The sequence below is a fragment of the Panthera pardus genome, unplaced genomic scaffold (assembly GCF_024362965.1).
Source record: "Panthera pardus isolate Hobbes unplaced genomic scaffold, ASM2436296v1 HiC_scaffold_17, whole genome shotgun sequence".
NCBI classification, from domain to species: domain Eukaryota; kingdom Metazoa; phylum Chordata; class Mammalia; order Carnivora; family Felidae; genus Panthera; species Panthera pardus.
Window position 1 is genome coordinate 94,827,789 of NW_026526732.1, and position 13,018 is coordinate 94,840,806.

The window sequence follows — 13,018 nt, forward strand, 5'->3', positions numbered from 1 at the left end:
TGATGGTTTACACTATGTGGATAGTAAAATAACTAAACTCCTGGATACTGAATAATTGTTATGATAAAGAAAATTATGATAATTTTCTTTATTTTATTTTAAAATGAAGGACATTTCCTAAGGGAAAAGAAGGGTATTTTCTAGGGGAAAGAATTGCCCATATCACTAAATTATTATTTTTTCCATAAAAACGTATTCCACCCTTTTCCCCGGTGGATGTATTGTAATTTCTCCTGGCTCGAATTGGCAGTGCCCTTTTATTTACTCCTCTTACTTCTCATTTAAATATCACACACTAGACTATCATTCCTGATTTTACTACTTTTTACTGCCTATGGGCTTTTCTTTCAACTCATTTAAAAGGCATTATGCTTTGATAATGGACTGTCTGAAGATGGAACTAAATTATAATTTTTTTAACTTCAATTTAATCAATGCCAGGGGCGACCAAGAGATATAGGGTTTCTCATGAGAAGCTCTACTCTGGTTGAACTCTTTATATATTGTTCTTTATTAGAAAATGTTCAGAGTGTACGTACATAAATATGTATGGATAAATATGTAAATATATTTGCAAAAGGAAGTTTCATTGTTATAATTAATTAGCATGAAGACAGTATCTTGGAATCTGTTTGGCTTTATTTATAGGATGAACATGCAAGAGAGAAGCAATTTTTAGCAGTAGGAACACAGACCTCGGGATGTGGCAGATTAGCTTTGAATTTTTGTTCTGCTATATTCCAGCTTTGTAACCTTGGTGACATTTCTTAACTTCTCTAAGTTACCCATATGGAAAATGATGATGACAAGCCCTATGACTAAGGTTTGAATTAGATAACATTGTAAATCACTAGCTTTCAAAAACATTAGTATTCCCTTTAGAGAAAAATGAGAGAAGCTTCTGGTTTAAATATAGGTCCTGTTTGGGTGTTCTCTTTTTTCCTCTAGAATACATAACAACCAAAAGGAAATGGCATGTTTGCACTGCAACTTAATCTACTTATGAGTAAGATAAAGGAAAAAAAATAAAAAAAGAAACAGCTCAGGTTCAGTGAGAATCCCTAAACTCATTGGTTATAGATCTTCTGGTGAAATTATGATTAATTATGAATGTTATGATGAATTTAGTGAATACCTTCATTTCTGAAGGTATATATACATTGCTTCATAGATTTAGCACAGACTTAAAACAAATATGATGGAAGGACTTCATATTTCTGAAATATATCCAAAGTGAAGTCTTTATTTCTTCTCAAGTCTTGCCTCTTCAGTTTGTCCCCATTCAGTAATGATGACACCATCTATCAAATGGTTGTTCGTGGTGGCTCAGGTCACTTATCTTGGATTAATTTTTGACATTTCTATTTCCCTCACCCTGCCATATCCAGTCTATTGTTAACTCCTTTGTTCTTGACCTTCAAAATACATCTTGAACATGTCCTTTTCTCTCCATATCCACTATCGTGATAGTACAGGCTATTGCTATCTCTTATTTGATTACATCAGTCTCCTGCATTAGGTATTGGCTGCAATAACAGAAATCCGCCCAAAAATCATTGCTTCAAAAAGTTTGTTGTGTGCCTTTCCTAAAATAAATGTAGAATTAAGTAATCCAGAGATGGTATGATGTTTCTATGAAGCTGTTAGAGAACCTAAGTCCTTCCCACTCACCATTTGGTATGATTCTCAAGCTCATGGTCCATGATGACTGCTAGAGCTCCAGTCATCACAAGGAGCACATGGAGGAAAGAAGGGAGAAGGATGTTTCTTCTGTTTAAAGGAAAGAGGGAAAAAATTGCATGTGATACATAAGTTTGTATAACTTTGGGCAGAAATTAATCCCATGGCCTACTACTTACAAGAGGTCCTGTAAAATATCTTTGAATCAGTGTGACCAGATAAAATTTTTATCTGGTTCTTGTCTGCCTCTCTCTGTAACATTGCAGTATACTTCTCGTATGCCTTCAGTTATCTAAGGTTACACTAAACTTTCTCCCACTGCCTGGTCTTAGCACATACCATGTTCTCTGCCTAGAGGGTCCTAACTCCATTCCTCCCCTGGATAACTCCTTATCTTTCAGATTTTACTTCAATATCACTTAAAATTATTTATTTTTGAGGGAGAGAGATAGACAGAGTGTGAATGGGGTAGGGGAAGAGAGAGAGAGGGAGACACAGAATCGGAAGCAGGCTCCTGTCAGCACAGAGCCCGATGCAGGGCTCAAACCCACGATCTGCGAGATCATGAAATGAGCTTTGCAGTCTGACACTCAACTGACTGAACCACCCAAGTGCCCCTAATATCACTTTTTTTTTGATACATCTTCCTGATAATCCAAACAAATCTGCCTCCTTCTGTCAACCCCCTGTTCTTTCTCAGAAGACTCAAATTTTCCCTTCATAACACTAACTACCAATGACACTTATCTATTTTTTTCTTGTTTGATTTCTATCTGCTTACTTTATCTGAAAGCCTTATGAAAGTGAGGACCATATTTCTTTTACCTCAGTGTACAATGCCTGGACATAGTAGACACTCAATCAGCATTATAAAGGGGAAAAAAGGAAGGAAAGAAGGGAAGGATTAAGGAAAGGAGATGGAAATGTAAATTCTTTTCAATACCCAGGGATGCCAGTATTTTTATGGAATGATTGGTGGTTTGGCATTCATCTTTCTATTAGTCATTTTTCCATTTTTCTTGTCTCAGTTACAGTTCAGAAGAAATACATTCAGTTCAACAAATACCCATTGAGCTAGACTTTATCTCAAATATGCAAACAATCAGAATTGTTCTTAAAATGCTCTGATTTGAAATAATGTTTTAAAATCTATCTTCACCAGATTCAGCTTTCCAGGTGAAAATGAAAAAGGTTGAATCCAAAAGTTTTAATTCATGTTTAGACATTGCCTTCCAAGAAAATAGTCTGAATGGCTTTTGCAATCACGTTGGTGAATAAAGACTTGAAGACCTCTCTGCAAGTCCAGGCACAAAAATATAGGGATTAAATTCATGAAGGCCTTATAAAGTGCCCTGTCTGCTGCTGTAATTGTTTGTAAGGATGTAAAAATACATTAAAAGCCTTTTGCATGTACAATAATGTATATGATTCTACTGAATATAAAATCACATATTTTCCCTAGAAATCAATCTAGTTGGATTAAGTGTCCCTGAATACCTTATGAAAGTTTGTCAATCCTAAACATCTCTTAAACTTGGTTTGTGTTTAATTGTCAATAGCAATATCTTGTTTTGCCTTTCCCTGAACGACACTTTTGCCTTCAGTGTTGAATATAGAAAACTAATTGAAATCAATGTTTATCTTGAATAACATCAGATTATTCTCAGTGCTCTTAGCTATTCTAGCCTGTACTTTGATTAGTTTTATTTAAAGATTTTCTGTCACATGATGTGGGTGTACCATTTGGATTTTCTCTATTTTTTTTCATCATTGATCTGGTTTTACTTGTTCTTTTGGTTTCCCTTGTAGGAAATTAAAATTTCCTCTCATTTTACTTTCTACAAGGCATCTTTGAGACTTTAGTACATTTTTTTTAACTTATGCCAAAGAACACTCCATAAACATTGGTGAAACAGTGCACTGCCAATACTTTTAGCTGAGCTGTATTTTATTTTTAATGAAAGGATGTATTAGTATTCATGGGAGAATATTATATATTTTGAGCTCAGTCACATTTCCATTTGGCTGCTTTGTAGAAATAATTTTTTCTTTTTATGGGGAATTTATCAGAGAATTTTAAGAAAGGAAAAAGCTTTTGAAAACCATTACCCTGCCACCAGCAAGTCAATACAGTTTTGAAATAATGGACATCATCATGCATGAAAATTATTTTCATTTAAATAGAAGACAATTCTTCATTGACCACTATAATTACAGGAATGTATACTTAGAAATTCATGTGCCTAAAAATATGGATGCTGTGGTAGGCAGAATAATGGCCTCCCATCTATGTCTACAACCTAATCCCACGACCCTGTGAATATGTCAGGATTGCACTGAATTAGTATATTGTAACAATATACCACAAATTTAGTAGCTCAAAACAATACAACTTTATTATTTTATAGTTTTGGAGGTCAGAGGTATAAAATGGGTCTGTGGGGCTGCATTGTTTCTGAAGGCTCTAGAACAAAATCTGTTTCCTTGTCTTTTTTAGTCTTCTAGAGGCCACATTCTTTGGCTGGTGGCTTCTTCTTCCATTTTCAGAAAAACAGCTTCACATTTCTCTCTTGCTCTCCTCATTATCTCTTTCTCTTCTTTTTCTTCCTTCCTTTATCTCCCTCTCTATTAATTTCCTTCCCTCTCCTCCCTATCTTTCTCTATGTCTGTCTCTCTGTCTCTGTCTCTCCCTTTCTCTTTTTTTCTCAGACCCCCATGCTTCCATTTTGTGATGATGCCAGGTCCCCATCTGTATAATCCAGAATAATCTTGTCATTTCAAGGTCCTTCACTTAATTACATTTGCAAAGTTTCCTTTTCCATGTAAGGTAACATAGTCACAAGCTCTGGGAATGAGGACATGGGCATTTGAGGGGGGCGTTATACAGCCTCCCACAACTGCAGATGGAATTAAGATTGTTAATCAGCTGACCTTAAAATAGGGAGACCACTCTAGATAATATAAGTAGGCTCAATGAAATTATCAGGGTCCTCGAAAGTAGAGAGGGAAGTAGAGAGGTCAGAGTAATGCAATGTGAGAAGGATGCAATCTGCTGTTGCTGTCTTTACAGATAAAGAAAGAATATGGAAAAGACAGACCTCCCATAAAAATGGTATAAAGACAGCATTGATGGCATACATATATTTTAACCCAGTGAGACCCATGTTAAGCTTCTGAACTACAAAACTATAAGATAATGACTTTTTGTTGTCTTAAGATACTAAATCTGTGGTAATATGAGGCCATTGGCCAACAGCTATGTTGGATGAGTGCTGTATCTTAGCCACGCCTTCAGATGACTCCAGCATTAGGCAAAATTTTGATTGCACCCTCATTAGATCTTAAGCCAGAACCACCCAGTTAAATTAACCCCAGATTCCTGAACCTCATAAATTGTGTAATATAATCAAGGTTTATTCGTATAAGTCGCTAAATTCTTGACTCATTGCATAGTAGATAAGTAATATAAAAACTGATGTAAGTCTGGCTTATAGTAAGAATTACATAAATGACTGGTATTGATACAGTTCTCTTTTTTAAACATTTACTTATTTTCGAGAAACACAGAGTGCGAGTAGGGGAGGGGCAGAGAGAGGGAGACACAGAATCCAAAGCAGGCTCCAGGCTCTGAGCTGTCAGCACAGAGCCTGACCCGGGGCTTGAATTCATGAACCATGAGATCATGACCTGAACCAAAGTTGGCCGATTAACCTAGACACCCAGGTGCCCGATTGATATACTTCTCTTAAGGGCAAATGAATATATATGTGTCTTATCTCATCTACCTGTTCCTAAGGGAATTCCCCAAATCAGGAGAGATGGATAGTGAAATCTAGTTACTCTAGAATGGTGAGCCTTCCTGCTTGTTAATGTCTCTGGTATTTCCTTAGGGCTCTGCTCCTGTCTGCTTCTTAGAAGTGTCAGGATCACACTCCTAGTCCCAGACCTCTGCCTGCAGAGTTAGATTATGATTGTTTTGGTTTAGCTCGCCAGAAAGTGGACAGATGAGGCCAACAGAAAGCTGCATGAAGAAACTTACAATTAACAAGCGAGAAGGATAAAGTGTGCGTCTGTACACATGCGCCCATGTGTATAGTGAGTGAGTGCGGTAAGGCTTCAACATTTTGTTGAAGAATTGGATTACTTAATTGGTACTCAGGGCAAAAAATTTTTGAGAATCTTTTAATTAAATAGGAGAACAAGTTTAGATCCAAACAAAATTTACCGAATGTCTATTTGCGGTGAAATCTATTTAAAAAATTCTTCGTGGTTGATTTGCTGTGTAAGTAGCTTTTGATGAGCTAGGTTTCTAAGGAACCAATATTTAATAAATATTATGGGCCTAAAGTATTTGTCTATTCTTGGTTTAGAGCAAATTAAGATTAAATTGGAAATTACTGATAGACTTGTTTATTTTATTTATTTTTCATTTCCATAATGCTGCTTGCTCCTAAAAGTCTCAAGTTATTTGGTGCCCAATGAACACAAGATTGATTTCACTCCTTTAAAATTTCAACTCCCTGGTCAATTTGACCAGATTATGCTGCCGTCCTATTTGCATTTCTATTATATTTTTTAAGAAATACCTGAAACTTTCCAAGTCCTCTCATGTAATTAGCAAGCGTAGCTTGATGTCATGAATGAAGTTAAGTTCTTTATTCTTTATACATGTACACACACAAGCATAAATCCCTTTCAACTAAGTAAACCTCCAATTCTGCTATATCATTGTGTAGTGACTTTGAGAAAAGAATTGAATGAAAGAGAACAGTGTTTAACCAGAAAAAAGTGAACAACGTGGGGGATTTATTAGCCCTGGAATCTCCATCAGTAATGAAATAAAGATGCATTCTACATATTTCCAAACTTGAGGTCTTACAGCAGCATTTTCTGCTTCTATACTTATTTTTACAAATTTATTCCAGGGGTGCTTGGGTGGCTTAGTCAGTTAAGCTTCCGACATCGGCTCAGGTCATAATCTTGCAGTTTGTGGGTTCAAGCCCTATGTCAGGCTCTCTGCTGTCAGCTTGGAGTGCTTTGGATCTTCTGTCTCCCTCTCTCTTGGCCCCTCCCCCCCCCAAATAAATAAATGTTAAAAAATTTTTTAAAAATATTCTACATTTTTATTTTGTTTAGCTGAAATTCACATAACAAAATTAACTGTTTTAAAGTGAACAATTCAGTGACATTTAGTAGATTCACAATGTGTTGTAAACACCACTTCCATCCAGTTGAAAAACATTTTTCTCATTCCAAAAGGAAACCCATTCCCATTAAGCAGTCACTCCCATTTCCACCTCCCCTCAAATACTGACATCTCTTTCAGTCTACATTCTGAATCTATGGATTTATTTGTTCTGGCTATTTCAAGTAAATGGATTCATACACTATATGAATTTTTGCATCTATCTTTATTTAGTGTAACATTTTCACAGTTTGTCTGCATTGTAACACATATCAGTACCTCATTTCTCTTGTGGCTGAATTGTATTCCATTGTATGGATATATCACATTTTGTTAATCCATCCAATGAATGATGAATTTGGGCTGTTTCCATCTTATGACTTTTGTGAATGATGCTTCAATAAATGTATGAGTATATGTATTTGTTGGAGTACCAGTTTTCTATTCCTTTGCATATACCCTTAGGAGTGGAATTGTTGGGTTATATGATAATTTTATGCTTAAATTTTGAGAAGTTATCAAACTACTGAACCATTTTATGCTCCCATCAGCAATGTATGAGAATTCCAGTTTCTTCATATCATTGCGAAAACATTATTTTCCTTTTTTTTGAAATAGTAATCATTGTGGGTATGATGTTGTACTTACTGTAATTTTGATTTTCATTTTTCTGATGATCAATGCAGTTGAGCATCTTTTCATATGCTTGTTGGCCATTTGTGTATCTTCTTTGGAGAAATGTTTATTCAAGTCCTTTGCCAATATTCTAAATTGGGTTGTCTTTTTGTTGATGAGTTGTGAGAGTTCTTTATATATTCTGGATACAAGGCCTTTATTAGATATTATTTGTAAATATTTCCTCTCATTCTATAAATTGTCTTTTCATTTTTGGATAGTCAAATGTACTTTGATGCACAAAAGTTTTTAATTTGGATGAAGTGCAATTCATCTATTTTTTCTTTTGTTGCATGTGTTTTTGGTGTCATATCTAAGACTCCACTGCCAATCCAAGCTCATGAGGATTTACCTCTATGTTTTCTTCTAAGGGTTTTATAGCTTTACATCTTATACTTAGGCTGTTGATCCATTTTAGGGTAATTTTTGTATATAGTGTGAGATGGGGTCCACCTTCATTCTTTTGCATTTAGATATACAATTGTCCCAGCACCATTTGCTGAAGAGACTATTCTTTCCTCTTTGAATGGTCTTGGCATCTTTTTTGAAAATCACTTGGCCTTAAATATATAACTTTCCTATGGATTCTCAATTCTATTTCATTATCTGTATTCCATTATCTGTCAATACTTATGCAAGTAGACACTTTTATGATTACTGTAGCTTTGTAGTAAGTTTTGAAACCAAGAAATGTGAGTCCTCCAACTCTCTATTTCTTTTTCAATATTGGTTTGGATATTTGGGGTCTTTTGCAGTTCTTGGCCTTCCCTCCTTATACTTGTGAGGATTCAAAAAAGCAGTATTCCAAACACAAGAGTAGGCTCTCAACATATATCACTTCTGTTCTCTCTTTTCTGCTGTCCTTTAGTTATACATTTGTGTCAGCTTAAATCCAATATGCTAATTTGAAAGCTTCCCAATCAGAAAACACTTTTCCCCTGTATATACATAGACCAGCTTTGAGTGGTGAATTTTCATTTTGTGCTGTGGCATATTAGCATATAGTATACATTCTAGCTCATAAAGCATTACATATGAGATTTCTCATGGCACATGCTACTTCTGCTATTGGTTATTTCACAGACAAGTCTCAATTCCCTTCTTCCTTCCTGGAAACCCTAAAATATATCATGGAAGTGAAAAAGGAAACTGGAACTGATTTCAATTATCTAGTTAGTGAAACTAAAATAAATAGAAATATTAAACCAGCACCTTTTATTAGTGGGCTCTGCCAGAGTCTTCACTAGGTGAAAATATGTCAGTAAATATTTTGGGCCTTTATTATACTCTATCCTAGGCACCAACACATTAGAAACTTTAGTAAATACTAATGCCTTAAGTCTCCATTATCATTACATAAATTATTGAGCTACTATAATTTTATTAACCCATGATTCTTATTGTTTGTGTCTTCTACTAAATCCTTGGAGTAAGTAGTTAGGCTGGTGAGGTATCCCTAAAGTTGATGAGAACTCTGAAATAAAAATTGTGTGTTTTATTTAATAATACCATTTGGGCACTTTTTGTTAGTCTGCAAAAATAAGCCTGAGTAAATGCCCTTTAACTTGGCCTTTCTTATAAGGGTTTGTGAAAGTATTGAATACACAGTTTGTACATAACTGCAGGACATATTCTACAGCACATACCTTGATCATCCTTCAAAACCAAATTTAGTTGGTGCAAAATTTTCCATAATATACTATCATTGAAATAATAGTACAGTAAATGAAATATCTTAAAATGTTTTTGTCAGGACTAGAACTCATATTGAAAATGGGATATATATTTTCTAAGATACACAAATCAATTCAATGGTAATTTTGGTTAAGTTATTTACACCATCAGAAGAAGAGGGCTTATCAGTAGTTGTAATTTATTCATGTATTGGGACATAATATTCTATTCCACAATCATCTATAGAAGGATCTCAATTTATTTACATTTATGTTTATTCAATTTTTGCATTAATAATGTTACTCTGAGAATATCCACTAAATAATTATATCTATAAAATATTTATATGCGAAATAAATGGAGAATACACAGTGACATAGAGTCATTTATTTAAAACACATAGATCTGATGCTGGATAAGTGTATGCATAGGGTAGTTGAAAAATTTGCCTTTATTCAGTCATATCCTGTTTGGAAACAGGCAGTACCTTCGAGTCAATTCTGAAGCATACTGATTTTTTAAGGGTCAATGTAGTGTGTATGTTGTTATTTTATATGTCCGTCATGTGCTAAATACACAAATGATCCTAAAGATTAGGTTAGCATTCACTAAAAAAAAAAAAATAAATCGTTTTAAAGCTACATTAACACTTTTATTTCTGTTAGAATATATTTTTAGGCATTTGTTGAGAGTTTACCTGGGAAAATAAAATTATAAATCTTTTTGATAATAACTAAAAGTAAAAGTTAGCTTACCATATTTATAATGACCTGGATATCCAGAGACATTGTATAATAAAATCAGCCCTCGGACAGATCTCCATACTATCTTCTTAGTGCACCTTTAATCATGGAAGAAAAAAAAAAAAACCTGTCGATGAATAATGTAATTGCTGTTGCTGAACATAGCAAGAGTTACTGCATCTTTCTGATTCGTGAAATCACGTTTGTACATGTCCCTCTCAACGTCATAGGCTTTTAATCTCTTGACATGCTACAATGCAAGATGCAGTTGTAATTATTGCGCAATAATTTTTCTAATTTATATTCATTCCAAAATATTTACAATTTATTAGCTGTGGTTAGCATCTTATCTACCTTCCGTTGCTATAGTAGTTCCTGGCTACCTCTCTGAAGATTGGTGGCACGTTTCCCTTCATGTCTCTGTAGCAAACCAGGTGCAGAATGCACAACTTCCTTCAACTATGAAACATCCTAGCCACACTCATCTAAAATGACAAGTACTCTCTACACATATCCTTAATTCTACATTTTAACTTCTTTGAAAATATGAACCAGAAGAGATCATTTGAGAAGCACATACATACAGAGTGATGACAATCCTTTGTGGTCCCCCTAACACTTAAAATTAAATCTGAGTTATTTTCCAACCATCAAATCTTAGGTATTTTGTCCCCTTCCATCCCTCACCTTTAATATTTTTCTTTTCTCACCCAGAACATTGCAGTCACATAGACTCCAGTCAGTTCTGAGGATAGGCAAATTCTTTTTAGTCACATGGCTTTTGCATGGGCAAATTCATCTGCCTGGAATGCTTTGCTCTGTTCATTTTACACAGATAGATTCTTCTTTTCCATTAGGTTTTTCATTAAATGTCAACTCCTTAGCAAGACTGCAAGTCTACCTTGCAAAAAAAAAAAAAAAAAGGTCTTTCCTTGCATTATATTTTTTAACTCCTTGCTTGGTCCCCTCTTGGGCTTTACTGCAGTCAGCAATTAGCAATTACCAGTTCTCTTGTGCATTTAGTTTTATTTTTCTTTCCCCATTAGAAAATAATCTTTCTGATAGGCTAGCTCCTTTTGATATTCAATAAACACTTATTGAATACATATATACATAAATAAGCTAAATATTTAATGTACAAAAAGGTAGGCTAAAGCAGTGCAGTCTGGAGCTAAATGGTGCTGAGTGGACTCTAATTTTAATCTCAACTTTAGCATGAACTAGTTATAAGCTTTGAACATTTTTTTTTCTTGCAATGAGAATTTTTAAGATCTATCCCTTAGTAACTTTTAAATATATAATACAGCATTATTAACTACAGTCATCAGGCTATACATTACATCCCAGGACTTGTTTATTTTATCATTGCAAGTTTGTACCTTTTGACTACCTTCATGCATCTCACCCATCCCTCTATCAGAAGATACTTTTATACACCTAGAGAAAAAAACATTATTGGGAGCACAGACTCTTTTAAGGTGTTAGGTTTTTACATAGGAAAGCTCTTGATTAAAAAAAAAAAATTCCTAAAGAAATGTGATGTTTTTTCCTACTGTCAGAAAACAAAATTATCAGCATCATGAAATTTGATATCACAAAGTCATCACAGCTTATGTCATGAACTTTTAACAGTCCTATCACATTTGTTAGCCACATATTCCCTTACCATGGCCCCATGGTAACATACACTCAGCTTCTGGGTGGGATGAACATGGATGGCGCCAAGGAGATTGTATTTGTTACTTCTGGGTCACTGAACTTCTCCGTCTCCGCCTTCATTTCCATACCTACAAAGAGAGAAAGCAATACTCATACCATGTTTTCCAGAGTGCTTCTGTGAAGGCAAAGTGAGATAATGGATGTGAAGTCACATTGAGATTTTAAAAATTATATAAGTGAAAGATATTCTCCCAACCTTATCTTGAAAAATAATGAAAAGATTTGAATACAGTAGGAGAACTTGGAAAAGTTTTAGCATGCTTTATTTGTAGGGAAATTAGCCCCCATTCTTCTACACTGAAAACAGTGGAGGAGAGGCAAATTGGAAAACGAATGTGTCTGAAAAAAGACGGTGGAAAGATTGTTTTGTAACACTTGAAGCATGCAAGCTGCATTTTCAGGCTCCATTATTACGGATGGGCACTGCTTCCAGTGTTGGTGATACCTGCAGGGTTTAACTCTCCTTTAAATAGAGGTGGGATAGATACAAAGTAGCTCAGCCACAGCACCTGGTGAAACGCACTGTCACATCTAAAATAAGGAGAAAGGGGGAAATTAGAGCAACCGTGGTTACCTATTTTCTGGACTCTTCCTTCTTCCACTGTTTTCCCAATTCCTTCACAAACTCTAGTTAACTGATTATATCGCTTTTTTAGTTTTAAAATTCAGGCCCCTCCCAGAACCTTTCCTATAGATAGGGATTAGGGGAGGCGGGATGGATGGGAAGGAAACCAGGACTAAGTCAATACGCTAATGATTGTACACTGGAAGCATGTTGCTGTACAATATCGCCCCAGAGCCGCTTTGTTTATCAATGAACATCCTGCTGCGTCTCCGAGATGTAGGTCAGGCTCATTGGAAATATCAGCCGCCGATCACAAGCAGTCTTCATGATATTTCCAGACCCGGTGCGCTGCTGATTCTTGCACACTGGAGTGCGTCTGAGCTGCACGATGGAGAGGGGGACACCTGTACCTTAGGGACGCAGGTGAAGTCCCGTCTACCTGATACTTTCCCTGGTGCTTTCTCATTCCCTCAGCCGCTCAGTCTTCATCTTCATCTCCCTTGCTGTCTTGGACCCGAGCTTCTCTGCTAAACGGGTGTTTTTCCCGCTCTCTCCTTTCACCGCACCTCAGCCGAAGACGGAGTGCTCCACACAACTGGGCATGCCTAATAACCAGGGAAAGCTTGGGCTGCAAGAAGAAAGCTTTTGCACCTTCTGCGCTCCCCTCCCCTCTGCAGCTGCCTCCTGCCAGTCAGGCGATCCGACGTGCCGCGCGGCCCAATGAGAGTCCGCAGCTTTCGCGGGGGCCCGGCCTCTCGATGCGCCGCCACCAATAAA

The 13,018-nt window shown here is 35.9% G+C and overlaps 1 long non-coding RNA gene across 2 annotated transcripts; it reads right to left on the bottom strand.

Annotated features, from left to right (window-relative positions):
• Positions 1-619: 619 nt before the first annotated feature.
• Positions 620-13,016, bottom strand: LOC109248182 (uncharacterized). 2 transcript variants are annotated; one of them, XR_002071949.2, is made up of 6 exons: positions 12,681-13,016; positions 12,122-12,207; positions 11,624-11,744; positions 9,970-10,055; positions 1,672-1,770; positions 620-1,586 (listed from the first exon to the last, which is right to left on the bottom strand). It is a non-coding gene; the product is annotated as an uncharacterized LOC109248182 (long non-coding RNA). The 2 variants fall into 2 exon arrangements; XR_002071948.2 differs by lacking the exon at positions 12,122-12,207 and having other exon boundaries at positions 12,681-13,007.
• Between the last annotated feature and the right edge of the window lie 2 nt (positions 13,017-13,018).